The 25,907-nt window shown below is 34.5% G+C and overlaps 1 long non-coding RNA gene across 1 annotated transcript; it reads left to right on the top strand.

Moving 5' to 3' along the window:
• The first annotated feature begins 1,180 nt into the window (after positions 1-1,180).
• Positions 1,181-17,607, top strand: LOC131803423 (uncharacterized). The gene is made up of 2 exons (XR_009342567.1): positions 1,181-2,185; positions 17,200-17,607. It is a non-coding gene; the product is annotated as an uncharacterized LOC131803423 (long non-coding RNA).
• The last annotated feature ends 8,300 nt before the right edge of the window (positions 17,608-25,907 follow it).

Raw genomic sequence — 25,907 nt, forward strand, 5'->3', positions numbered from 1 at the left:
TGCGATAAAAAATACGAAAAAATAAAATAATGTCACAAAATACTACAAAATCTATATTAACATCATTATTGGCATATTTTTATGCAATTTTTTAGATTTTATACTTTTATGTCAAGAGGGCCTTCTGAATTGACAAAATTTGTCAAAATCGGTCCAGCCATTCTTGAGATATAAGCATTATAACTAGCATCCCCTTCCTTTGTATACACACATTGTATATATTTCGCTATATAGAACCGATATATTTACTATCGGTATCTACGTAACGTTCAGAATTAACCTGTTGGTCTATTTGTGATATCGCCGGGATTAAAAATATTGGCGGTTTAATGGAAAATTTGACTTTTATTTAACACAAATGTATAGTCTTTTTCACCCACTAAATGTTACCCGATGACCATCAAAATTGGAAGGCTTCTGCCCAGCCCGAAGCTCTAGCCCCATGCGAATTTCCGCTTCGATTGGTCGATAATTGTGACTTGTAGAACAACTAGAAAATCAGGAAATTTTTCAGTTTTTGGTCCATTTCAACCCCTAAATTTTATGCGATCATCTCCAAAAGAAATAGGGTTCTATTCTGACCATAACCCTACCTCCATTTTTAATTTTGTAAGGATCGGGCTATAATTGCGACCTGTAGAGTGATTACAAATTAACATGGACTGACGGACAGACGAACGGACGGACATACATGGCTAGATCGACTCAGCTCGGCGAGATAGGAAGATCCATATATACTTTCCTATGTGGGAAACCAATATTTCAAGGTGTTACATAATTTTTGGCCCAATCAAACTTATAATATCCCCAACACATAGTGTTGTAGGGCATAAAAAAGATTCTAAAACTTGTTGTAAGCACGTTTGAGCATTATTCGTAACCACAGAACCGGGAAGGAATGGTAGAAATTATCATACTAGGATAGGCATATTAGATCAGACAAGTTGAGGTGGCATTATCAATGGTTTTAATGAAAAACTATCGTGTGCACCATCCAGACAGACAGATGGACGGACACCCTTAGATCGACTCCAAATGTTCTGAAACGGATTTGGTCCAAAGGTATCTGGGGTCTAAAGCCGTTATTTCGATGAAACACTTCTTGGCCATATCAAATGATATATATCCTAAACACTTGGTTTGAATAAAACCAAACTGCCAAAGAAAACCCTGAAACAGTTGTAAAATTTTAATGTCAAAATAAAACTTACAAAATTCTTTTACCGTTTGATTGAAAGTTCTTTGGCCAGCAATAGCAAAACCGCCAACGATTTCAGTTTAAAGAGAGAACGATGACAAATATATATTCACACAGCTCAATAGTTTCTCCATAAAATTTTAGCCGCCTCAGACGACAGACAATTGCTGTGAAAGAAAAAGTGTGATTCAATTTGCTGTGGCTGAAAAGGAGGATAGCAGAGACAAACAAACAAGAGCAAACAGCAAGAGCAAATTTCATGTTTACATCGACGTAAACAAAGGTATCAACAACAGCATCAATAACAATAGCTACAGCTTCTGGCCAAGTATCATACGCAGCAATGGCATCCACTCAGAGCACAACAAAAACAATTATGAGCAAAAGTATTTCATCGGCAGGTGCTGGTGGTAGTGGTCTAGGTGGAATTCCTGCAAACACAACATGGTACCACTATCAACTACAATAACGTCAGCAGCAGCGACATCAGCAACAAATGCAATGGCCACAGTTACCTCAGATCTAGGTATTTTATGCTTCCAACAATGCAATGTGAAAGTTTCTTGTTTTATATTTGTCCACAATGTAAACGACATTGGACCCAGATTCCAGTGCGGGCGGTGGTGGTTTTAGCGGTCTTGCAAACAAACGAAACAATTCCAAGAAATTGATTCCAGCTACAAATAATGCCCAAATGGTCACTACCAAAGAACATTACGCCCACCATCATGGACATGATGTTCATAATGACACTAAAAGTGATAATCATGATGATGATCAATGGCATAATGGAAATGGCCAACAACATCTGGCCTCAATGTATCAAGACAATAATGATGATGAAGATGACCGAAATGGTGATAAAACTAAAATTACTGCGTTTGTCACATTATGGACAGCCACTTCTTGCCATTTCGTTTCGTTTGCCTTATCCGTTTGTTCGGGCCAGTCATCATTCCTGTGCTATAGTCTTACGTCACACTACAGGTGATTTTCCATTTCTGTACTTTCTTTGTGTTTTCTTTCTTTATATTAACATTCCACACATTTTACCTCCCTCTTGATTTTTTTATACCCTCCACCATACTATGGAGGGTATATTAATTTTGTCATTTCGTTTGTAACTCCTCGAAATACTCATGTCGGACCCAACAAAGTATATATATTCTTGATCAGCGTAAAATTCTAAGACGATTTAGCCATGTCCGTCTGTCTGTCTGTCTGTCTGTCCGTCTGTCTGTCTGTTGTAATCACGCTATCTTTCGTATGAATTGAGATAGATGGCTAAAATTTTGCACACATGTTTATTTTTCCAATAGACAGGTTAAGTTTGTAAATGGGCCATGTAGGTCCACGTTTTCATATAGCCCCCATATAACGGTACCTCCCTATATATTATTTTGATGATTTTAGCGACATTATTCACGGGAATTGTTTCAAATTTGGCATTTGAAGTTCAAAATGGATACTACACCCTAAGACGGAAAATTGTCTGTGCAGGTCCACGTCTTCGTATAGCCCCCATATAACGGTACCTCCCGATATTCGTTATTTCGATGATTTTAGCAACATTATTCACGGGAATTGTTTCAAATTTGGTATTTGAAGTTCAAAATGGATACTACACCCTAAGACAGAAAATTTTCTGTGCAGGTCCACGTCTTCATATAGCCCCCATATAACGGTACCTCCCTATATTCGGTATTTTGATGATTTTAGCAACATTATTCACCGGAATTGTTTCAAAATTGGTATTTGAAGTTCGTTATGGGAAGTACAGTCTGTGACAGAATATTGTCTGTGCGGGTCCAGGTCTTCGTATAGGCCCCATATATCAGTACCTCCCTATATTCGGTATTTTGACGATTTTAGGTACAATACCCACCGAAATTGTTTGAGATGTGGTATTTGAAGTTCGTAATGGATGCTACAGCCTGTTACAGAAAATTGTCTATGCTGGTCCAGGTCTTCACACAGCTCCGATATAACGGCACCTCCTTATATACGATATTTTGATGATTTTAGCTACATTATTCACTGTTTATTTTAAGTTTCGAATTTGAATATGGTAATGGTATGTATGTCCACGTCGTATAGACCCCAATATAACGGCTATATTCGGTATTTTTAAAATTTTAACAGAATTTTTTAAGGATTTTATTTTTTAAAAATTTTCAAATTCGTTGCAAATGGTGGAGGGTATTAAAAGTTCGGCCCGGCCGAACTTACTGCTTTTTAACTTGTTTGTTATTGAATATGTTTTTCATTTTATTTCCCATGGCGGGAAATCCACACTTAAATCAATTATATTTTTGAACATAATTGTCCTTTTCTCCCTGCCGTTTGTTCTTTCATTATCTCTCTCCCTCTCATATTTCCTTTTGTAAAGGATTTTTTCGATGTGTATTTTTGTGCGCCTTCTCCATTCGGTGATTATAATAATACCACGGATTTGCATATTGCTGTGGCAACATCGATCGGTTGTGTTGTCACCGCACAGCCAATATGTCAGATTGGTGGCTATGTCTATTGGTGGGTGATGCACGATTAACGCATTAATTAATAATAAATCATCGAAATATGATGCGAAAACGGACAAGATAAGTCCACTTCATCAAGTACCTCCCCCACAAAGGGTCAAAATTTTGAATAATTACAACTCTTATAAAATGTGATATAAGAGTCCGATTATCTTCAAGTTTCACATATCCCAATAATTTTATTGACCCAAGGTCTGGTGCCAAGATGGAATATATCGGTCCATTCCTTCTGGTACCTCCCCCACAAAAGGTCGAAATTTTCAAAAAATATTTTTTGCACAGAAAGAGAAGCGATCATCTGATTTTGCTCCAACTTTGAAAATCCTAATATTTGCGTCAATGCTAGGTCAGGTGCGAAAATTGTCAATATCGGTCCACTCCATCAAGTACCTCCCCCACAAGGAGCCAACATTTTGAATAATTACAACTCTTATAAACCAGTAAAGAAAGTCCGGGGCCTGAATATCGTGGGTATGCACTCGTTGGAGTGCATATTAAGGCTGTGGGTAACAAATATCACAAATCGGATGAACAGTATATATGGGAGCTATAGCTATATCTGAACCGATCTTCACCAAATTTGACATACTAGCTCAATTCGGTCGTAAATGCCAAATTTCATCCAATTTGGCCAAATATTAGACGTTTGGTGCATAATCAAAGGTAAATCGGACGAAGTTATATATGGGAGCTATATTCAAATTTGAACCGATCTCGATAAAATTTAGCAAATGTATTTCTGAGCTGTATTTGATATATTTCCCCAAATATTGTTGTTACAGGGTGAATATTACGGCTGCGGAGGACAAAAATAGCAAATCGGATGAACAATATATATGGGGGCTATAGCTATATCTGAACCGATTTCGATCAAATTTGGCATACTTATTTTCGGGTCCAATCTGATCTTACGTGCAAAATTCCATACAATTCGGACCGATATTACACGTTTGGTGCACAATAAAAAGCAAATCGGACGAAGATATATATGGGAGCTATATCTAAATTTTGACCAATTATATCCAATTTCAATAAGGTTCGTCCTTGGGCCAAACAAATGATTTGTGCAAAATTTCATCTGGATAGGACAATAAATGCGAACTGTACTTTGTTTACAAAATTACATGGACCGACGGACGGACATGCATAACTCGACTCAGAATGTGATTCTATGCATATCATCAAAACGAACTATGGGTCTATCTCGTTTCCTTTTGCCTATTACAAACAAATGCACAAAGACATAATACCCTGACCACCTTGTGGTGTAGGGTATAATTATGATGTAAGAGTCCGATTGTCTTCAAATTTCACACATTCCAATAATTTTATAAACCGAAAATCTGGTGTTAGGGTGGAAAATATCGGAACCTCCTCCATAGAGGCTAAAAATTTTAAATATTCACGAAGCTCATAAAAAGCGAAATGAACATTCCATTCAAGGCTTGGTATATCTCAATTTTTCCATCAACACATGATCTTTTATAAAAATGTATAGATCGGACCATTTCTTTTGCTACCTGGCCCAAATAGGGTTCAAGATTATGAAAAACAAAATGATTAAGGAAAGCGAAATTTCATACATACAAACACTTTTCCTAATACAATATCTGTTGTGCACATGATATATATCTGTGAACCCCTTCTGGTACCTCACTCACAAAGGGTCACAATTTTCAATACTTTTATCTGTAATAACTTCTGAAACGAGTCAGCGATTCTTCACAACTTGTTATATCTAACTGTATCTCTCTATTATTATACCAATGGTTTTATATGTATAAGATGAAGCATGAAAATAGAATACTTCGGTCGACTATGTCTGGTACCTCACGCACATGTTAACATTTTCTAAAAATTACTTTATATGTCATATAAAGTAAAGGAAGTAACTAATACGGATCAAACCTGGCACGTCGCAATATTTATATAATTTTTATTAGGTTCGATACGAAATGACCAATATTGGCACATTCCTTTGGAACCTACGGGTTAAACATTTCAATAATATAACAGAAGTCAAAATATTTTTAAAATATCGTACATTGCCTGAGGGTATACATCTGTCGGCAAAACCAGAAGATACTTTTTAACTTGTTTTTTTTTTTTTCTTTTACATATTTTATTTCATTTAATTTATTTCACATTCGCGTGCAGTGATTCTCTTGCTAGATACATCAATGGTGTCTCGTTCCTACCTTGTATTTGTGATGACAAATCCAACAAAAATAAGAAGCACTTAAAATTTTTATTAGGTTTCCCAAAGGATTTCCATGATTATTGTTTACTTTATAGAGTTGGAAGTAGTAGTTATAGGTACGAGTTTCTTTACTTTGTTATAAAAAAGTATATAAAATGTGCTACATTTATGTGTAGTAGATGTATGTATGTATTTTTGAAGAATAAATATAAATATCCCGAATAATGTTTTGGTTGTGGAAGTATCAATATTGTGAATTGCCTCGGGTATACGACCGATATTCTTAAAAAGTTGACTGGCGCTGATAAGAACTGATGGAAAAGTAAAAACTTCAAAAAATGGTTCTTAGTCCCACTTTTTAATGTACCCATGGTTATAAGCCCTCATATGATCTCTTCTAAAACTATATTGGTTATCTGTTTGTTTTTCTTCCAAGATGAGCTTAAGGTTCTGAAATTTGTCATGAAAAGAAAAGTCATATTATTACCTATTCAGCATTAGAGTGCCTATTTTCAAACAGAGGTAAAATTTTATAATGTCAAATTTACATTGAAAGTATCTAAAAATTGCAAATACTATTTCAGTTTTGATTGGAATGCTTAGAATTTATGATACAGTTCTCGGCTATTACATAGAGTACCAGAGACAAAATATGTTTAAATACGTGTACAATTAATTTTAACATATCTAAGTTTTTAAGTAATCATCTTCAAGAGAATTGTAAAGACCATATAATTTATATTATAAACAAGTAAGCAAAGGCTATAGTCATGCGGGGCCGACCATATGATACCCTACAACACTGCAATACGTAAGAAGCCCCTTATATCCATATCGATTTTGGAAGATTTCGCTTTTGAAATTATGTCACAGAGCACTGACCTGACCAGGGACATTTGCCCAATATTTAAGCACTCCGTCATACTGTTAGTCGTCGTGGTCCATTTTCCATCCTTCCCTGTCCTTAACTCTCTTCTCAGGCGTATCGATTGGCTTCAATTGTGTAATTAGGATTTTTTTCTGTTTTTGATTCATTTGAACCTCTAAATATTTTGGGATTATCTCAAAAGCAAGAGGCCCTTCTGTATCTCTAAACTTAGACTCATCTGTATGATTTGCTTGTCGCAATATTTGGATATATTCTTCAACGAAATCAAAATAAAAAATTCCGGTTTTTGTGTATTTCGGATATCGCCTGTAAGTAATTTTTTTACACAAAAGTAGTGGTCCATTCTACTCGCTGTCCTAAACTCTTACTTCGTGCGAGATCTCGTGTCCTTTGGTTTCTATTTGTTGCTTTTATAACGGCTGGAAAATAAGGAAAATTTTTAGTTGTTGGTCCATTTCCACCCCCAAACATATCGCGGACATCTTTTAAACCTATAGGCCTATCCTTTCTGAGCCTTACCCTACCCTTGTGAAAATTTTCGTGAGGATCGGATAATAATTGCAATCTATATATAACCCCAACCTGTGCTGTAAGGTGAAAAAATATTACAAAATGTACACCTCAATATTATAAGTCAAATTGAAAAAATTGCATGCGATAAAAAATATGAAAAAACAAAAATATGTCACAAAATTCTACAACATCTGTATAAACATCATTATTCACATATTTTTTTTTTTTAGATTTTATACTTTTATGCCAAGAGGGTATTCTAAATTGACAAAATTTGTCAAAATCGGTCCAGCCATTTTTGAGATATGAGCATTTGAGCTAAAATCCCCTTTCTTTGTGTATATATATTGTATATATATCCGATATATTTACTATCGCCATCGACATAATGGTCAGAAGTGACCCGTTCGTCTATTTGTGGTTTCATCGGGATTAAAAATATTCGCGGTTTAATGGAAAATTTGACTTTTATTTAACACAAATGTTATGGTCTATTTCACCCACTAAATATTACCCAATGACCATCAAAATTGGAAGACTTCCATAATTGCGACTTGTAGAGCAACTGCAAAATCAGGAAATTTTTCTGTTTTGGTCCATTTCAACCCCTAAATATTATGCGATCATCTCCAAAAGAAATAGGGTTCTATTCTGACCCTAGTCCCACCTCCAGACGGATAGACGGACAGACGGACGGACGGACATACATAGCTAGATCGACTCAGCTCGGCGAGATAGGAAGATCCATATATACTTTCCTATGTGGGAAATCAATATTTCGAGGTGTTACATAATTTTAGGCCCAATCAAACTTATGTTACCCCCAACACATAGTGTTGTAGGGTATAAAAATAGTTATTTTTAAAAAAGATGGTGCTACGAAAAACATAAAAATACCATCTGAATCACAAGTTATAAAAATTTAAATGAAGCACCATATCAGAATGCTAATCTACTAATATTTGAATTAAAAGAAAACATTGCTTAAAATGCAGCACGTCTTAGAATAATTTTGGAAATACCAATAAGTTCATTAAATGTAATTTATCTGTAAAATCTTCAAGATATTTAAACGACATTTTGAACTCATTAACATTTAAATTATTTATTAAACACACAGACATCTGGGATTGATGCAAAGAGATTCAGAAAAACATGCACATTTACACTCCTGAGCTTGTATCCCCCGAATCAAATTGCTTTCTTGATGTATAAAATTACAAAATTTTTGCACCTCATTAAAAGGATTTTACCGCATTAATATATGTTACTGTCACTTGACTTCAGCTGAGAGATGATTGGAAAGTAAAGCTGGATGTTAGTTGGAAAAGAAAAACAAACAAAATGAAAAACGCAAAGAAAAGATAATTGAAAATTCAAATAATTGTCAACATTTCCATAAAGCAACGTGACTTGCAAATACATAGAGCTGAAGACTCGTTGGCATAATACTACCGCATATTCTCTAAAGGTTGATTATATTTATTTTCAATCGAACATACCCTAAGGAATAGGGATATTTTTTTTATCAAGAAAAAAAAAATACAAATGAGAAGTAAATACATCGATAAAGACAATCTGTCTCTTCAGTAGTAATGCTTAAGACAAGCACGTTTTTTATTCTGCAGCATAATCATTGAAATTGTACTGCGTGATGGTTGAATGTGTTTTTTTTTTTTTTAAAGTATTCGTTTAAATTGTGCAATGAAATTTCGGGTGGAATAGACAACTTGTTTCTGGTACAAATATTTTTGATGAACGAATTCATAACGATTAATAAAACTTCAGTAAATTAAGGCCAAAGTCGGGCCGGTTTTTTGATGCCCTACATCACTTTGAACATATAGTAGAGCTGCATATAATAAATAAACGTTCTTATGGGAGGATTTGAATGCGAATTATGGCTTTAAAGCATAATTGACGGAGGCATTTGTGTCAGAACCGATATTCATCAAAACCATCCTATTTGACAGTATTTTACGGATGTGAGAGGGTAAAATACAAAATCGGATAAAACATATATGTGAGGCCAATTGATACACTTTCTTCCAGGCTTAATTCGTTCGTATGTGCCAAAATACATTCAATTGGGGCTTATATTAACCATATGGTGCAAAATACACTTGAAGTAGAGTAAAGATATATATCGGAGCTATATCCAAATCTGAACCGATCTTGATAAAACTTGACAAAAAATCTGAGCTCTATAGTTTTTGTTTTTACAAAAAAAAAAAAAAAAAACGGGCTCAAGCTAGGCTATTTTGCAAAACACAGGCGCTAATTTCTTGTTCTATGAAAATCTGGAATAAAAACTATCAAATGCGACAAATATCATCTGAAAAATTTTATAAAGAAATAATTTTCATTTCAGATTTTCATGGAAAGAAAATCCAGCCTCAGGTTTTAAATTCTTTGATGTAACTTTGTGAGATTTGGAAAATGTACACAAGGAAAATATCATTACTATGATCAGCGAGGTTTCAATAATACCACTTAAACTTTTATCAACTACCTAAGTGTGACATTACAATATTGTAGGAGTTAACGATGTTTAATACTTTTTCTTTATTTTATACAGGAAAATTATATTATTGATATCTACAACTTTTCGACAATCGAAACTTAAAAAACTGCCAAACAGACCATCTTTGTGACAGATTCCTGTGAATAAAATTCAAATTGTCAATAATAATCTAAACTCTAAACGATGCACATTATATATTATCCTCAACACATTTATCCTTATAGACATGACACATATACATAAAAACAATCACACATATACGTTCATTCACAATCACATATTATAATCACGGCATTTCTCACACCATAAACAATTATTTAAAGAATATTTTACATGAGCTATTGTAGTTTATTCAGCTGTAATAATTGTAGTTGTAAAGTGTTAATGCTCGAATAATCTGTGTTGAAAGCAAATGTGAATGCCACAAAATTGCTATAACCAAGAGTAGAAGCAGAGAGCAGACTAATTTCTTTGGAAATGGCACAGAACAGTGAGCAAAGACAAACACAAATTCGCAAGAATGCCAAACATTTAATTCTAATGAAATCTCAACAGAAATTCTTTAAAGCACGAAGAGACATTTCATAGACATTATTGAGACAAGGATACAAAGGACAAGTGGATAAAAAAACCAGTAAGGAAAGCTCAAAAGTCGGGCGGGGCCGACTATATGATACCCTACACCACTATGCATATTTAGTAGAGCTCTCGTAAAAAGGTTTATACAGGGCATTTCAGAGCTCTATGAGATATTTGGTACAAAATCAAAATCTATCTAATTCTATCGTGCATTTTATGAACTATAGCTATCTCTGAACCGGGTTTCTCCAAATTTGACGTGTTAGCTTCTAGACTGAATTCGGTCTTATGTACGAAAATTCAGGTGATTTGGGCTGATATTGACCATTTAGTGCACAATTAACCTGAAATCGATAGAATAATGTGAAGAGTATGCTATGTTATATCCAAATCTGAACAGATATTGATAAAATTAAAATCGACTATTTTTGGGCTTTATCTGATATCTGGTACCAAATATCATTCCTGTGAAGAGTATATTACGAATGTAAGGGACTTAAAGAGCAAATCGGATGAAACATATATATGGGAGCTAGAGCTATATCTGAACCGATTTTTACTAAAATTGGTGTACGTGCTTCTAAGCTGGTTTCGGTCGGATTTGCCAAAATTGATGCCATTACGGCCATTTGGTGGTCACTCACCCGAAATCGGATGAAGATATATATGCCAGCTATATCCAAATCTGAACCGATTTCGATAAAATTTAAAAAAGCTATTTCTGTGCTCCATCTAATACCTGGTACCAAATATCACGGTTGTGGAGTGAATATTACGAATGTAAGGGGCTAAAACACTAAATCGGATGAAACATATATATGCTATATCTATAACTGAACCGATTTTCACTAAATTTGATATACTTGCTTCTAGGCTGAATTTGGTCCGATGTACTAAAATTCAGTCCATTTGGACTTATATCGGCCATTTGGTGCACAATTAACCCGAAATCGGATAAAGATATATATGGGAGCTATATCCAAATCTGAACCGATTTCGATAAAATTTAAAACAGCTATTTCTGTTCTCCATCTAATACCTGGTACCAAATATCACGGTTGTGGAGTGCATGTTACGAATGTGATAGGCTTAAACACCAAATCGGATAAAACATATATATGGGAGCTATAGCTGTTTCTGAACCGATTTTCTCCAAATTTGTTGTATTTGCTTTAAGGCTAATCTCGGTCACATATGCCAAAATTCGGACCATTTGGGCTGATATTGGCCATTTGGTGGTCAATTAACCCGAAATCGGATGAAGATATATATGGAAGCTATATCCAAATCTGAACCGATTTCGATAAAATTTAAAACAGCTATTTCTGTGCTCCATCTAATACCTGGTACCAAATATCACGGTTGTGGAGTGCATAGTACGAATGTGAGGGACTAAAAGATCAAATCGGATGAAAGATATATATGGGAGCTATAGCTATATCTGAACCGATTTTCTCCAAATTTGATATACTTGCTTCTAGGCCGATCTCGGTTTGGTGTGCCAAAATTCAGGTAATTTGGACTGATAGTGGACATTTGGTGCACATTTAACACGTAATCGGATGAGCTATATCTAAATTTGATCCGATTCTCACCAATTTCAAAAGGGTTCGTCCTTGGGCCAAAAAAATATTGTTTGGAAAATTTCATCTCAATCGGATAATAAATGCGACCTGCATTTTGTTCACAAGAATACATGGACAGACGGACGGACGGACGGACAGACGGACTGACATGCATAAATCGACTCAGAAAGTGATTCTATGAAGGTTCTCAAAAGTAACTATGGGTCTATCTCGTTTCCTTCTCCATGTTACAAACAAATGCACAAAGACATAATACCCTTACCACTATGTGGTGTAGGGTATAAAAACAGGCAAACATTTTATATAAACAAATACTTAAACATTTTTGAGGTTTCCATTGAAATATTTGCTTGGGGGAATAAAGTCTTAATATAGCAACCAAAGACATTATAAATATACAATTAAAAGGGAGATACTTAAGAACATGAAAAAAGTAAATAATCTGCTTTCTATCCGCTGGTTTATTTACATAAGTTTGTATTATTAGTAAAAGGTTTGATCTTTAGACGTTTTTTAATTTATTAGGCTTCATTGGTGCCATTCACTTTATCTATAGATTTAAGAAATACTCAACACTCGTACATCCTTCCCCCCCTAAGGGACTGAATGTAGGGAAAAGTAATCATGTTAACATGTTCAACAAACTGTATTGACAGCTCAATTACTGATGAGGTGCGGGCTTTAAGCATCTTTCATACCTTCTTTCTTTTGCTGAATTTATTTTTTATCCTTTGGTGTTTTTGCGGTTTGAAAAATAATTTACAGTTAAAATTACCCCATAAGAAAAAGTCCCATCTGCTGCATACATACCTTCTCACATATATAGAAATGTGCGTGAAAGGAATTTGCCTGAAGTTGATTTTAAATAATGAATGTAACTACAAGGTGTAAAAAATTCTTCATACACACATAGTTAGTTTAAATGGTTCTTGCAAGGAATAAAACAGAAAGCATCGATTATATCTTTGGGAGTGGATGCATGCTGTTAATTCCTTTAGGGCTGTTTTTTACATTGTAAAATAAATGTTTGTCCGCCCTTGGAAAATCGAAAATTTATCTTGGCCATAGACGTTTTTTTAATAACCCTGTTTTCAAAAAGTATGTTTGTATTTTCAAATTCACTCAAAGAATATATTAGCATTGAATGTCTCTTGATAGTGCGTCTTAACAATCTTCTTTTGGAGACTTCTAATCTGGAGTTACTAGTTAATGAAAATTTATTATTACCGTTACGAACCCTAAATAAATCAGTCGGGCGGGGCTGAGTATATGATACCCTTCACCACTGTGTATATTTAGTAGAGCTCCCGTAACAAAAGCATTTATTTCAAGTAGATCATTCCACTTATCAATATTTGGCTTTAGAGCAGATATGGTTTGCTATAGAGTGAATGACATCACTTGGAGAAGGATTATATTAAAAATATATATATCGTAGCCGAGTTGCACAAAATGGAAACGTACGTCCCGAAATTCACTTCATTTGGGCTGATATTTGCCATTATTTGCACAATAATCTTGAAATCTGATTAACCTAGCTATATCCAAATTTAAGCCGTTGTCGATACAATTTGGCAAAAGTATTTCCAAGCTTTATAAGATATCTGGTACAAATATCATTGTTGCGCAATGTGTATTACGCTAATGAGGGACTTTAACCCCCGCTATATAGGGATATACAAAAATGTGGACCTATACATACAATGTTTTGCTGACGGAGCTAGAACCTATTAGAACCAACAAATTCCAATTTTTAGAAAAATCCGTGAAAAAATGTGACAAAAACCATCAAAATACCAAATATCGGGAGATACCGTTATATGGGGCTATACCAAAGCGTGGACCTATACATACAATGTTTCGCCACATGAACTAGGACCGATTATTACCTACAAATACCAATTCTCAGTCAAAGCCGTCAGAAAATGTGGCAAAAATCATCAAAATACCGAATATCGGGAGGTACCCTTATATTGGGACTATACCAAAACATGGACCTATACATGCAATGTTTCGCCACCAGAGAAAGAACCCATTATGACCAAAAAAATACCAAATTTTAGAAAAATCCATGTAAAAATGTGACAAAAATCATCAAAATACCGAATATTGGTAGGTACCGTTATATGGGGGCTATACCAAAGCGTGAGTCTATGCATACAATGCTTCCCTACACGAACTAGGACCCATTATGACCAACAAATACCAATTTTCAGACAAATCCGTTAAAAAGTGTGGCAAAAATCATCAAAATACCGAATATCTGGAGGTACCGTTATATGGGGGCTACATCAAAGCGTGGGCCTATGCATACAATGCTTCGCCACACGAACTAGGACCCATTATGACTAACAAATACCAAATTTTTTGACAAATCCGTAAAAAATGTGGGAAAAATCATAAAAATACCGAATATCGGGAGGTACCGTTATATGGAGACTACACAAAACGATATATCCCATTTTCAATACCATCCTATATATCTCATTTTCAATACCAACAATCCTAGACACAATACAAATTTTTCTGCTAAATTTTGACGCTCTACGTCAAATAATGTGGCCTGTATCGTGATTTCAATAGACAGACGGACAGACAGGCAGACAGACGGACAGACAGACGGACATTAAATTAAATCGACTTAGAATTTTATGCTGATTATGAATATATATACTTTGTGGTATCTACGACGAATATTTAGGGATGTTATAAAAGGAAAGACAAAGTTAATATACCCTCCTTTCCAAAGTGAAGGGTACAAAAATGAATATATTCGTAATCGCAATAATTACATATTAGATAACATTCTTAATTATGGACTTACATAATTTCTTTGCCATTTTCGCTCATGCTTCTCATATGTACAATTAGCCAGCGTTTCCCATTTATGTTAACTTGTCATTTTAAAGCGACTTGGATTTTGTTTTCTGCTATGAAGTTTTCCTTACAGACCTCTATTGTTTGCAGATGTTTTTCATGAAGTTCGTATTAAGTTCTTTTAGCGTTTTTTATTCTTCTTTCAACTTTTTGTTTCGAAGAAGAGAGGAAGCGAAAAAGCATGAGTTATTACAACTTTTGGAGAGAAAGACAATAATAAATCCTGACAGCAGTTGGTCGTAACCTTTTCTTGCTCCATTTGCATTTACTTGGCATTTCCTTTCTTTGTGGAATTTCGTGGGCTTTAAGTGAACATTTTTTTGTCGTTTCCTCTTTTAGACAAAAATGAAATTATGTCATTTCCTATGTTTGCTGCTTGTAGTTTAGTAAATGACAAAATGCTATTTAAATTAAAGTCATATTCATGCGTAAAGTTTTGCTGCTAAAAATTGTTGCTGTTGGAAAATTTCAAAATATTCATGCGTAAAGTTTTGCTGGTAAAAATTGTTGCTGTTGGAAAATTAAACCTATTTCCCATCTCTTTTTAATTTTAACTGGCTTATGTTATAATTTAATCACACATTATTAAAACTACCCAGTGCAAAACTATTTTATTCTTTCAGGAAAAAAATCGATACTAATAAAATATTCTTCTTGTGTTTCGCCATTCTAGGTAATTAAGAGATATCTCCATTGTAATTTTTTAAAATATTTGAACTATGTACCCCAATATCTGCATTTCTAATCAAAAGGGTTTCATGTATACAAAAACTTTACTTCCTAAAGAAGAACTTTACTTGGGAAAAAGGAACTAAAATATGGGTATATACTCCTCTGAATCGATTTCTATTAAATTTGCGGGCCACTTTTGACTGAACCGATATTCATATTCAAAATCCAACCTTTTTGATGAAGATATGTATGGGAGCTATTCTATTCTGTATCGGGTACGGGTGTGAGGGACTAAAATACAAAATCTGATGAAACATATAAATGAGGCCTATGGCTAACTCTTAATTTATATACATCAAATTAATACCCTTTCTACCTTTCTATTCGGGCTTATATTAGCCATTCGGTGCGCAATAAACTTGAAAAAGGATAAAGATATATATGGGTGCTATATCCAACGTTAACCGATGTCAATAAATTTCGCAAAGGTATTTCTCAGCTTTATTTGATATATTTTCTGGAATATCATTGTTACGGAATGCATATTACAGCCGTGGAGGACAAAAATTTGATATTTTTGATTTCGTTTAAATTGTTAAATACAAATCGGACGAAGTTATATGTGGGATCTATATATAATCGGTAAATTTTTAGATATACCTCCCATATATATCTTCGTCCGATTTGCCTTTTATTGTGCACCAAATGTGTAATATCAGCCCGAATAGTATGGAATTTTGCACATACAACTCAATTAGGCCTGAAAATAAGTATGCCAAATTTGATCGAAATCGGTTCAGATATAGCTATAGCTCTCATATATATTGTTCATCCGATTTGCTATTTTTGTCCTCCGCAGCCGTAATATTCACCCTGTAACAACAATATTTGGGGAAATACATCAAATGCAGCTCAGAAATACCTTTGCTAAATTTTATCGAGATCGGTTCAGATTTGGATATACCTCCCATATATAACTTCGTCCGATTTACCTTTTATTGTGCACCAAACGCCTAATATTTGTCCAAATGGGATGGAATTTGACATTTACGACAGAATTGAGTCTAGAAGTATGTCAAATTTGGTGAAGATCGTTTCAGATATAGCTATAGCTCCCATATATACTGTTCACCCGATTTGTTATATCCGTTACCCACAGCCGTAATATGCACTCCGTAACAATATTCAGATGTATTCAGTATATCAAATACAGCTTAGAAATATCGTTGCCAAATTTTATCGAGATCGGCCCCGATTTGGATATAGCTCCCATATTTATCTTTACCCGATTTCAAATTAATTGTACAAGTCCAAATTTTAAAGATACAAATGCTTCGGCGTATTTAGTCTTTTAAACTTTAAATTTTAACTATAATCATAGCGTGTATAATTGAATTCTCCCATAAAACTTTTAATTGTTATGCTGAGCTCTGATAAATTAGCAAAGTGGTGTAGGGTATCATAAAGTCGGCCCCGCCCGACTTTAAGATTTTCTTTACTGGTTTTGTCTTAGTTAAGTTCCGATTTGGGACATATATTTCCATTGCACCAGAAATTATCCGCTTTTTCTTTCGTTCATCAAGTTAACTACAATCTGTTGTGTATGTTTTTCATTTTGCAGTTTTCACAACATTTTGATGCTTTTGTTCAATCTTTGGTCTTTTTTGCTGATACGAGTAATACAAATTTAACTCTCATGTATTTGATTCGTTTGGCTGTTGAATGTTGGCTAATGGTGGCAGCATCAACCGGACCAAAGCCTAGTGACAAGAAAGAGAAGTTCGACATATCTCTTACGCCCCTTCTCAGCTGTGGTATGCAAAATAACAACTGAAATGTAATTAAAAAATATGTTTATTTGGCCTATATCCAATGTGAGATGCGAAGCAAGCAATTGTCTGCAATTTTTTTTTTTCATTGTATTTATTTGCTAAAACTGCCAAAGGATGTCCAAACGAAACATAATGAAAAACAAAAGAAGAAAACAACTGAACAAAATATAAACAAATAAAACATAAATAATGAGGTTGTTGTTTTGTTTCATTTTTGTTGCCCTTTTTGTGTTGCAATTTTTATCCTGCAAGTGTTTCAAGTTTTCCCCAAGTTGTGAAAATGTGTTTTATATCTCCAATACGGATGGTTTTTACAAGGGTACTTATGTCGGTTTGTAGAAAAGTAAAAGAAAAGTGTATTTAATATGGATCTACTACGCTGTAACGTACTTATATAACAATATCCTCCAATTTAAAGAAGTTTTAAGGTTTCTGCCGCAGAATATAACTAAATTCTGCAAGTCAACAAGAGTTTTTTCATTTAAATGTTCAGCTTTACTTTAGTATGTAATTACATCTTTTTGCAATTCGCTGTTATGCATGTTCAGTTCAAACCACATTCGCATTCTAAAAAAGTTAACGGGTTAATAAAACATGTAAGAAAAGGCTATAGTCGGGTAGGGCCCTATAACACTATAATATATTGCAAAGCCCCCTTTGGTCCAAGCCCATTTCGGCCAATTACGTTTTTGAAATAATGCAATACAATCCTGCAAAAATGTTACCTTTTGTTTTTAATCGGTGACGTTTGCCTTTGGTATTCAAAATAATTTCACACAAAGTCCATCCTATCCGTTATATATTTTCCAATTACCACACAAAATGCTAAAATGTTACCTCATGAGAAATTCAGTGTCAATTGGTTTTTAATTGTGGCCTATAGAGCGACTGCAAAATCAGAAAATTTTTAGTTTTCGGTCCATTTTAATCCCATAAGATTTTGCTATCATCCGTCACCCTAACCTTAACTCCATGCAAAATTTCGTAAGGATAGAGCCTTAATCGTATAGGAACATGGCTAGACGGGAAACCAATATTTCGAGGTGTTACATAATTTTTGGCCCAATCAAATTTATAATACCCCTATCACATAAGGTATATATACTATGAATTAAATGGTACTATTTATACCCTACAACACTATGTGTTTGGGGTATTATAAGTTTTATTGGGCCATAAATTATGTAACACCTCGAAATATTGGTTTCCCACATAGGAAAGTATATATAGATCTTCCTATCTGGCTGAACTGAGTCGATCTAGCTATGTATATCCGTCTGTCCGTGTGTCCATGTTAATTTGTAATCACTCTACAGGTCGCAATTATGGACCGATCCTCACGAAATTGAAAGTGGAAGGCCAGAATAGAACCCTATTTCTTTTGGAGATGATCGCATAATATTTAGGGGTTGAAATGGACCAAAACCTGAAAAATTTCCTGATTTTGCAGTTGCTCTACAGGTCACAATTACAGACCAATCGAAGCGGAAGTTAGCATGATGCTAGAGCTTATGGCTGGGCAGAAACCATCCAATTTTGATGGTCATCGGGTAATATTTAGTGGGTGAAATAGACATAACATTTGTGTTGAATAAAAGTCAAATTTTCCGTAAACCGCGAATATTTTTAATCCTGGCGAAATCACAAATAGACGAACAGGTCAATTCTGACCGTTACGTAGAAGCCGATAGTAAATATATAGGATATATAGAGATTTAGACAAACTCTGTAAATTCAGAATGCCCTCTTGACATAAAAGTATAAAATCTAAAAAAATTGCATAAAAAGATGCCAATAATGATGTTAATATAGATTTTGTAGTATTTTGTGACATTTGTTTTTTATTTTTTCATATTTTTTATCGCATGCGATTTTTTCAATTTTACTTAAAATATTGAAATATTTGTAATATTTTTTTCAACTTACAACACAGGTTGGGGTAATTATATACAGATTGCAATTATCGTCCGATCCTCACGAAAATTTTCACAAAGGTAGGGTTAGGCTCAGAAGGGCTAGGTCTATCATTTTCATAGATGTCCGCAATATATTTAGAGGTTGGAATGGACCAACATTTAAACACGTTCCTGATTTTGCAAACGTTATAAAGGCCACAAATAAAAACCAAAAAACACGAAATCCCCCATGAAGTTAGAGTTATGATAGCGGGTAGAATGGACCACTACTTTTGTGTATAAAAATACCAACATTACGTACAGGCGATATCCGAAATACACTAAAGGCGAACTTCTGACTTTTTATACCCTACACCACAAGGTGGTCAGGGTATTATGTCTTTGTGCATTTGTTTGTAACAGGCAAAAGGAAATGAGATAGACCGATAGCTCCTTTTGATGATCTGCATAGAATCACTTTCTGAGTTGATTTATGCATGTCAGTCCGTCTGTCCGTCTGTCCATTTTTTTTGTGAACAAAATGCAGGTCGCATTTATTATCCGATTGAGATGAAATTTTGCATATATCATTTGTTTGGCCCGAGGACGAACCCTATTGAAATTGGAGATAATCGGTCAAAATTTAGATATAGCTCCCATATATATCTTCGTCCGATTTGCCTTTTATTGTGCACCAAACGTGTAATATTAGCCCGAATTGTATGGAATTTTGCATATACACCCAAATTAGTCCTGAAAATATGTATGCCAAATATGATCGAAATCGGTTCAGATATAGCTATAGCTCCCATATATATTGTTCATCCGATTTGTTATTTTTGTCCACCGCCGCCGTAATATGCACTCTGTAACAACAATATTTGGGGAAATATATCAAATACAACTCAGAAATACTTTTGCTAAATTTTATCGAGATCGGTTCAGATTTGGATATAGCTCCCATATATAACTTCGTCCGATTTACCTTTTATTGTGCACCAAACGTCTAATATTTGTCCAAATGGGATGGAATTTAGTAATTACGACCGAATTGAGTCTAGAAGCTGCTATGTCAAATTTGGTGAAGATCGGTTCAGATATAGCTATAGCTTCCATATATATTATTCATCCGATTTGTTATATTTGTTACCCACAACCGTAATATGCACTCCGTAACAACGATATTCAGGGAAATATATGAAATACAGCTCAGAAATATCTTTGCCAAATTTTATCGAGATCGGTTCAGATTTGGATATACCTCCCATATATGTCTTTATAAGATTTCAAATTAATTGTGCACCAAATGGGCAATACAATTCCGAATTTAAAAGATACAAATGCTTCGGCATATTTAGTCCTTTGAACTTTAAATTATAATTATAATCATAGCGTGTATGATTGAATTCTCTCATAAAAACTTTTAATTGTTATGTGGAGCTCTACTTAATTAGCAAAATGGTGTAGGGTATCATAAAGTCGGCCCCGCCCGACTTTAAGACTTTCTTTACTGGTTTTTGTAATATTTTTTACCCTACAACACAGGTTGGGGATATTATATAAGTATTGCAAATATCGTCCTATCCTCACGAAAATTTTTACAAGGGTAGGGTTTTGCTCAGAAGGGCTAGGCCTATTGTTTTCAAAGATGTCCGCAATATATTAGGGGTTGAAATGGACCAACAACTAAAAATTTTCCTGATTTTGCAGCCGTTATAAAGGTCACAAATACAAACCAAAGAACACGAAATTCCGCATAAAATTAGAGTTAGGACAGCGGGTACAATGGATCACTAATTTTGTGTGAAAAATACCATCATTACTTACAGGCGATATCCGAAATACACATAAGGCGAATTTCTGGCTTTTTTATGATGATTTCATTGACGAATATAGCCAAATATAGTAGACAAGCAAATTATATAGATGAGTCTAAATTTGGAGATACAGATGGGCTTCTTGCTTTTGGAGATGATTGCAAAATAATTAGGGGTTCAAATTAACCAAAAACAGAAATGTTCTTCCGATCACACAATTGAATCCAATCGACACGCCTTTGAAAAGAGTTAAGGACAGGGAAGAATTCTAGCATTTTGGATGACCATTGGATTATATTTATCTGTAAAAAGGACTACAACAACTAACAGCCCGACGGAGTGCATAAATGTTGGGGAAATGTCCCTAGTCAAAATCGAAATCTTCTAATATGAATTTGGACATAAGGGGGCTTCTAATATATTGTAGTGTTGTGGAGTATAACATAGTCAGCCCCGCACGACTATAGCCTTTTCTTACTTGTTTTAATACTACTGTTCGTTATAAGCAGTGTTCTCTATAAGTGCAGTTCTCCTGTATTCATTTATGCAGTTTAGCAAAGGATGTACATTGCCTTTTGTAGGCAATATTTTTTTCTTTCAACTTTGCATACAGAAATCGGAAACAAACTGCCTATCAACCGCTGACTACTTCGGTGGGTTTTAAAATTGCATTCTTTGTTAGATATGGCGATTGAGTTTTGCTCCTAGCAATGTATCTTTTGTTGTTGCTTTATGGCGCATTGGTGGCGTTTTCATTTGTTGGACAATGCATGTGCTCGGGCTCCTCTGAATAATCTCCAACCGTGTTCGTAAAAAGACTCCGCCATAACTAAAGAAGAAACAGGAAAACACAAACGTAGCATCAAATGTTATCAGGGAAAATAGAATTTTAGTGCTAGGGCGCGAATGAACAGAGATGCATCTAAATTGGAATATACATATACACTTTGTGTCGGTGTATAAGGTTGTATGTGGGTGTACCCAGCGAACCAAACTGTCCGGGTTCGTTTCGACTTAGAACCGAAAGTCCGCTGAGGCTTCCGATTTCGGATGCGTATTCGGTCCGTTATTCGGTAAGTTATATGGAATGGTTGACGTGTTGTCGGACCGAAGGTTCTGATGAATCTCTGAAGTTTTAGCCGAATTTCGAACCGAAGGCGGAACGAATTCGAAAGGATATCCACGGAAAATTCGGAAGGAAAATGAAAGTTGTCGATCCGAATTCGAAGAAAAGGCCTTATTAGGTTCTAACGTACATATTAAGAACTGTCATAATATAATAACAAAAGCAAATAGCAATAACAGCCGAATATTTTTACTAAAGAAAGCAAAGTATCATACGCATTTCTGGAAGTAATATTATTATTAAAATCTGATATCTATAAAATGTAAACATCCACTTGCTTCACAAACATTCAACAATCTTTCAACACTTATAACGAACGCATTGTTCCTACGATGGCACGACAACAATTACGCGTTTATTGCATCCACAATGTATATGAAAAAAAAAAATCCCTAAGAAAAAGAGTCAGATGAGTCAGAAAAAACTTCAGACTTTGAGCAAACGTTTCGGACGTCCGACATTGGGTTCGCTGGGTATGAGCAAGAGACAACAATAAGTCGAGATTTTACTTTTTGTTCATTTGATTTCCCATTTCTTTTGCATATTTTAATCGGCGCCACATTTCTTTTGTTATCCTGTAACTAAGTGCAAAGAACATGATTTCATTCGTTGTAATTTTCTTCGCAGATTGTTCCGGGATATTTGTACGAAGTGTGATTTATGTGTTTTAAAAAATAGAGAAAAAAATATTAAATTGTAAAAGAAATCTAATATTGAATAGTCAACATTTAAGACAAGTTGTTGCAGGTGCAATAAGGAGAGGACGTTATTTTATTGTCGACTTGAGCTAAAACGTGTAGAAGACCTAAAGGACACCTTCTGAAATTTTATATACATCAATTAATTGTAGAAGATTTGAAAGCTTTTTAACTACATTTATAAAATATCATTCGCATCACATATATACCAAAAAGTCCTTGAAAATCTTGTAATTATTCCTATTAATATTACGTAATTATACCTTACAACACTATGTGTTGGGGGTATTATAAGTTTGATTGCGCCAAAAATTATGTAACACCTCGAAATATTGGTTTCCCACATAGGAAAGTATATATGGATCTTCCCAGCTCGCCGAGCTGAGTCGATCTAGCTATGTATATCCGTCCGTCCGTCTGTCCGTCTGTCCATGTTAATTTGTAATCAAGCTACAGGTCGCAATTATAAACCGATCCTTACGAAATTGAAAATGGAGGTGGGATTATGGTCAGAATATAACCCTATTGTTTTTGGAGATGATCGCACGACATTTAGGGGTTGAAATGGACCAAAAACAGAAAAATTTCCTGATTTTGCAGTTGCTCTATAGGCCACAATTATGAACCAATCGACGCGAAAATTTACTTGCAGTTAGAGTTAAGGGGTGGGCAGAAACCAACCAATTTAGGCGGCCATCGGACAAAAATTAGCGGGTAAAATTGACCCTAACTTTATGTAAGGAAATAAGAAAATTTCCACTAAACCGCGAATATTTTTAATCCCACCCATATCACAAATACATTAAAAGGTCACTTCTGACCATTAAAGTGATGCTGATAGCCAAGAAATCGGATATATAGCAAAATAGATCTTATTTATTCTGCTTAAAAGTCAAGAACCGCTGGGTCGATTTTTACAATTCCCATCAATTCGGAATGGTCTCTTGCCAGAAAAGGATTAAATCTACGAAATTCGCGGAGAAATATAGCAAGAAAAAAGTTAATATCTTTTGTTCCATTTTTTTTTTCAATTTTTGTCATATTTTTTATCGCATGCGATTTTTTCAATTTGACTTTCAATTTTGAATTATAAATTTTTAAAATTTTTACACTCCGCAACACTACGTTTTGAGGATATTATATGCATGTCGCAATTATCGTCCGATCCTCACGAAATATTGCATGGGGGTAGGGTCGGAATTGAATCCTATTGTTCTTAGCATGTGCATTTAGAGGTTTAAATGGGTAAACAAATTTAAAATTTTTCTAATATTGTAGTTGTTCTATAGGCCACAATTGAAAACTAATCGACACGGAATTTCACATCGGGTATCACATGGTCGGCCCCGCACGACTATAGCCTTTGCTTACTTGTTTTTATGTTGGTATTGAGTTATAAAAATCCTTTCAGTCCCATTAAGCAAAAGAATTGTCTTATATTGCCAGCAAACAAAGCCATTATAATCCCAAAATTAAGTCAGCACTTCACTTTTTTTTCTCTTCTTTATATTAGGCCACATTTTTCTGTGGAAAAACGTTCGAAATTTATATAAAAACCTAATTAAAAACTTTTGCCACAGATAATGACAGTAGATAAAAAAGTTTTAAAATAACATTTGTAGAAAAGGATTTATGCCAAACGGAAATGAACAACATCAAAATGAAGAAAAACAAATCCTTCGAATTAAACGGAAATGTTGGCCTTATGCTGGTCATTAGACAGAGCCAAATAAGTTTTTAGGAATGCAATGATGCGTGGTCTGCATGACCATTTAAATAAATTATAAACTGTTGGAAGAACTTCTGTGGCCACTGCTGTGCTATCGTTGGTGCGAAAATCTTTATACCCTACACCACATAGTGCTAAGGGTATTATGTCTTTGTGCATTTGTTTCCAACATGGAGAAGGAAGCGAGATAGACTCATAGTTACTTTTGAGGATCTCCATAGAATTACTTTCTGAGTTGATATCAGCCCGAAGAGTATGGAATTTCGCACATACAACCAAATTAGGTCTAAAAATAAGTATGCCAAAATTTATCGAAATCGGTTCAGATATAGCTATAGCTCCCATATATATTGTTCATCCAATTTGTTATTTTTGTCCTCCGCAGCGTAATATGCACTCTGTAACAACAATATTTGGGGAAATATATCAAATGCAGGTCAGAAATACATTTGCTAAATTTTATCGAGATCGGTTCAGATTTAAATATAGCTCCCATATATATCTTTATCTTATTTCAAATTAATTTTGCGCCAAATGTATTGCCCAATTTAATACGCATTTAAAATATACAAATGCTTCGGTATATTTAGTCCTTTGAACTTTAAATTATAATCATAGCGTGTATGTGGTGTAGGGTATCAAAAGGTCGGCCCCGCTCGACTTTAGGACTTTCTCTACTGGTTTTGGTATAAGAAAAAGACAACATTATTTGCATGTACGAGTATACGTGTAAAAAAATCTGAAATATCTCACATTTAAGGGAGCATATTTAAATCTACTTTTAATATTTTTGGGTAAAATATAAAAAACATTAATTATCAACGAATATTTTAAATTTTTAAGGTAAAAACAAATATCCCCTTTCAGCACCGAAAAAGAAGAATATAAGATAAAACACCAAGATAAAACGTTCTACTTGCGTTCACTTTAATAACTCTATTCCGTGAAATAATAAAATTGACATGATGCCGCTAATACTCTAATGGTGGTAACGGTGATGGCGATGATGAAATAGAGATCATCACAAGCATTTATCGAACATCAACTGTAATGGAAAACCCTAGGGATGTATCATCAACAGTGATGGCGTCGCTGATGATGGCGGTTACGCTATCAATCCTTGAGTATTTTGCTGTCATAATAAATTTATTTGTTATGTTTTTTTTTTCCTTTCTTGGTGGAAGGATTTTCACGGTGTTTTATTTGGAAGAAGTATAAAACATGTGCAACAA

Source organism: Musca domestica, unplaced genomic scaffold (assembly GCF_030504385.1).
Source record: "Musca domestica strain aabys unplaced genomic scaffold, Musca_domestica.polishedcontigs.V.1.1 3, whole genome shotgun sequence".
Lineage (NCBI taxonomy): Eukaryota > Metazoa > Arthropoda > Insecta > Diptera > Muscidae > Musca > Musca domestica.